Source organism: Octopus bimaculoides, chromosome 10, assembly GCF_046866305.1.
Source record: "Octopus bimaculoides isolate indiv1 chromosome 10, ASM4686630v1, whole genome shotgun sequence".
Lineage (NCBI taxonomy): Eukaryota > Metazoa > Mollusca > Cephalopoda > Octopoda > Octopodidae > Octopus > Octopus bimaculoides.
In genome coordinates this window covers 57,150,741-57,155,740 of record NC_142937.1, presented here as the reverse complement: position 1 = coordinate 57,155,740, position 5,000 = coordinate 57,150,741, and the positions used below count along the sequence as shown (strand labels likewise).

Here is a 5,000-nt window from a genome sequence, read left to right as displayed (position 1 = left end):
GAGGAAGGAGAAGGAAAGCGAGGGGAGGGGGAGGAGGAGGAAGAAGAAGATGAGGAAGAGGAGGAGTTGGCAGTGGTGAGCAACTGGCCAGCCGACTGGTCTGCTGCCACAGCTAGTAGCCTTGGCTAGAGCTAGGTTATTTCCATATTGATTTTCTTCCGTCACAATGCTTGTGGTCAAGGAGATTCTTGGCTGGTTTGTCAGGAAGGACAGACAGAAAGAAAAAGAGACGGAAGCTTTGAAATTGTTTCTCTATCTCGTTGGGAATTCCTGGAAATCTCCTACACCTACCAAAGCTATGAAAAATTTCATTTATTTGTTCTAGGATTAAGACTATCTGGTCATCTGAGAAGCTTTCAGTGGATCAGTGGATTTTTATTTGCAAACCATTTTTAAGTTTGAACATCTTTCATCCTTTTCCTCACTGCCCTCATCTTTTATGTCAGCCCCTATTGCTATGCATGTCGCTCCCTGGGTGGGCGTTGCAAGCCAAAATATTCAAGGAAAAAAAGAAAAAAAAAGAAAAAGTGCAGTTAGCTCCCTTCACAAAACCTTGCTTTTAACAGGAAAAGATGTCTATTGAGAATGTTTAGAAATCTTACTAAGGTAAGCTGATGGTCAGTGCTTTGTTGTGCTTATAATAGTGATGTGCAAAGCGAAGTCCATATTGCTTCCGTATTATGCTGTCATGTCACTCATATGTAAAGTGGACATGAAACTCTGGCCATTATATCTTAATTCGTTCCATCACTGGATGGACGATGCAGGTGCTCTGGTGATGAATGATGGCTGAAAATCTGACATTGCCTCTATATCTCTCTTGCTTGGAGCCATACAACAACAAACATGTAGCTTTTTATTACATACTCGCACCCTCAACTTCTTCTGGTGAGCAACATTATTTTTCTTTTTCAAATAACCAAATTGATTTATTGTAATCATTTAGAAAATTTTCTCTAAACTCTAGCAGGTGCTATTTTTGTTTTGACTTCCTTTTTTGTTTTGTTTTCTTCAGCTGGTCTTCTCTCGTTCTTGATATGATTTTCCATGCTATAACTTTAATTACTAAATCACTTGTTTTCACATGACTTTCCATTAAAACTGAATTTCTGTTCTTGCTTTCAAATGCTCAATGACATTTTCACAAACATCATAAACATGTAGATAGTCCCGTGTAGGCATGTTGATGTACATGTGTATTCTGAACATGTATACAAATACAAATGCACATACACACATGCACACACACACACACATATGTATGCACACATATACTCACATTCTCATATACACACATACACTTTGACACATGTACAATTACTAACACACATTCACGTATATATATTCCAAAATGTAAACATTATGTTATATCAGAATTCTTTTAAAAAAATCTGTAATCCTAAAACAAGAGAAAAGAAAAGAGATTTAATTTGGTAATCAAAAATGACATTCATCAAATATAGAATTTTTAAGTAAAGGGTTATATAGAAATCTTCTGCAACCGTGCTGGTTCTTTATTAAACATTCCTATCAATTCCTTGTGCACATTTATTTTCCCGATACAATAAATCAAAAACAATCAATGAATAGACCGACACATTTTGATATAAACACTGGACTGCTTGTTGGAGTAGTTCTCAGCATTAACAGCTCCAGCTATTGCCAATTTCTTTGCCAAACTTTTCTTTTTAATAGCTACATGATAAAAAATTTTTATCATTCATTAATCTTTATATATATTATATTATTATGATAATTTTTTTCACCTTTTTCCCTAAAATTTCGTCCAGAATCCTAGTTTCTAAATCTTTACAGCATACATACTTAAGATCTGTATCAGGACTATTTAGTGAAGAAAAACAAATATTTCAAAAAAGCATTTTTAGACTTAATTATTTTTCTGTAATATGTATATATGTATACGTATATATATATATATATATATATATATATATATATATATATATATATATATATATATATTTGCTTCTTAATTGATAGAGATTTTCATTTTTCCTCTATAAAAAAAAGGAAAAAAAAATGTTGGTTTCTTTTCAAAGATACATATCTTAGAAAATAAGAAAAAAATAAGTAAAAAAATTAGACACCATCTTAGCAGGTTAGTGATACAGGTATTTGATGTTAAAACAAGAAATGTGAAAAATGATTGATACATTTAGTCCTATAACTGTGTATGTTCACATTAACAGATAATAGTCAAACTAATGGGTAGAATATGATTCCAAATCAGAATGGAATAAAACCGATGAAAGCATTAAGCATTACGTGCAGATATGACATTTAATAGACTGCATATCTTTATACATGCGTGTGTGTTTGTGTATGCATATACTTGTGGGTGAATCTGTATATGTATATATTCTATGTGCATGTGTGCATGTGTATGTTTGCTTGATTGTGTGCATGTGTGTGTGTATGTGTGTGTTTAGAGAAAGAAAAAAAATCTATCCGTATTTTTCTGCTTTTGTATAATGAATCTATTTAGCATAGATGTTATTACATCACGGTGAAAGCTAAGGAGTTAAAAAATATGATGTAATTTCATTGAAATAACCATATTTCAGTGAAATTTCTGCTTACATCAGTTGCCAAGTAAAGCAGCTGACATCATTTTTAGAACGACACTATTCTCTGTGTTTATATAGAAGTGTATGCAATATAAACACAGAACACGCATTAATACGTAATACACAAAGCATATATCCACATGACTACACAACAGACACAACTGTATACATACATCTACAACAGACACAATCACATCGTCAACTACATACAACCCCCATCCTACACACACACACTCACAATAATAATAATAATAACAATAACAACAAAGACAACAACATGTACTTCAAGGCTACAAAGGAACGTTTATGCAGTCACTAAACTTGCTAGAAATAGCAGCCAAGTCTCCATTGAAATTAAACTCTGCCATCTTAAAAAGAAAAAGAGAAGCTCATTTATTTGTATAGCCCTAGATACACTATACCGAGAGAAACTGATGGGATGCTCATGGCTGGAATGCCTTTAATCATATGTCTGTTGCTTGAATTGTGTAAATAACTCAGCCGAACTGGGACAAAACAGTAACAACAACAACAGCAACATATACTTCTGTATATTGAGTCTTAATACATGTAAAACACTCATAAAAGTTAAGGCAGAACTGAACAAACACTACAGGTGGCAGCTAAATTAATTATTAATATTTGTAGTGTTTTAAGATGGTGAGCTGGAAGAATCATTAGCATACTGGACAAAATGCTTAGTGGTATTTCATTCATCTTTATGTTCTGAGTTCAAATTCTGCCAAGGTTGACTTTGCATTTTCATCCTTTTGGAGTTGATAGAATAAGTACCAGTTGAGCACCGAGTGGGGTCAATGTAATCAACTTTCCCCATCCCCCCAAAATTGCTGGCCTAGTGCAAAAATTTGAAGCCATTATTTGTAGTGTTTAGTTTGATTATTTCATTGAAGTTCCATTTAAAATGAAATAAAATTTATCTCTCAGTATTTCGAGTATTTATATTGTTACACACTCACAAACTCACACACAAGCTCACACACAAACTCACACACACTCACTCATACACATGTGTATGTATGTATAAAGATAGATAGATAGATAGATAGATAGATAGATAGATGCATGTATGTATATAATGTATACGTGTAAAGAGACATGTCTGTTTATATGTATTTATATATGTGTCTTATCAAAATATGCACGAATTATTGTGTTTGTGAATGTAAATCAGTGTGGAGTTTTATTTTCATTATCATCACCATCATCATCATCTTCATTGTCGTCGTTTTATGTCTGTTTTTCTGGCTTGCATGGGTTGGATGAGTCCACCCCACGCCCACTGCCTTTGTAGCATTGGCATCTCATTACTTGTTGTGGGCATTTCTCATCTCCTTTTTCTGAAGTTCAACCACCTGAAATCAGCCATGTTTTCCTCCGTCTTTCTCTTCTGTAAGTCCATTCCACTTGGATCATTCGATACTTCTTCACCTAACTGTTTGTTATCCCTTTATGCGTATGCATCACCTATCCATACCAGCTCAGTCTTTTTCACTTACGCACTACATCCGATTCCTTTTGTGTCCAGTTTTTTTCATCCAGCTACTTTGTGCTTCATGCACAATAACATTACCACATCCAGCAAAGCTTGATCATTTGATTTTTTTTTCCTTTTTTTCCCCCATTATTCACACGTCCTCACGATGCTACTAGTAATCCTTTTGTTGCATACAGAGTTAATAGATCCCTGAATATTTTCTACCCCCTTCTCACCCAGGTTGCTACTTAGATGACTTAGGTAGCAGATGCTATCAATTACTTTGAGGAAACCCTCCAAGTATTTGAAATAAGTTGTTTTAGGTGTACCCTTATTGCTATTTAATTTCAGGCAACTACCTCATATAAAATTCCTTTTTATCACCCTACTCGTTACTTTACAGTACTTCTTGCGCATACACAGTTTACATTGGGTACAGTATGTGAAACACCTACATATTTCTTTTCTGCGTATTGAACTTGTTAGATGGCCATGGAGTCCTGTTTCCTATTCCAGCTAACACTTTTGTTCTTGCTGGGTTTAACTGAAGATCACTTGATTCTAGGTATTGCTTCCACTTTTGGAATCCTTTCCCATTTTTTTCTAGTCTTTGACAGATTCAGCTATGGGAACATGGTAATTAGTATACAGAAGTTCTCATGGGTAACTGGTTTCAAACTCCTCTGTTACAGCCTGGAAAAATATATTAAACAGGAAGGGCTTAAAAACTAAACCCTAATGGAAAATTCCTGCATACGATCTCTCAGCTAACTGATATCCTTATTGTATAGAACTTACACAGTTCTCACAAGCCATTTATCAACACCTTAGTGAATCCCATACAACAGAGTGTGATACCCCATGAAAACCTTCCCCATGTGAATGAAAACTAGATTTAATGGCTTGCACTTAGCTAA

At 34.3% G+C, this 5,000-nt stretch overlaps 1 protein-coding gene across 8 annotated transcripts in view; it reads left to right on the top strand.

Moving 5' to 3' along the window:
• Nucleotides 1–5,000, top strand: part of LOC106882292 (uncharacterized) — a 411,562-nt gene that overhangs the window by 343,113 nt on the left and 63,449 nt on the right. Inside the window, exon 1 of one of the 8 annotated variants that reach the window (XM_089358704.1) lies at nucleotides 1–888. This exon is cut by the window's left edge and continues 141 nt beyond it. The exons of the other annotated variants lie outside the window; for them this stretch is intronic. The gene's annotated coding sequence lies outside the window, so the exon portion shown is untranslated. The remainder of the gene's footprint in view (nucleotides 889–5,000) is intronic. 8 annotated transcript variants of the gene reach the window in all.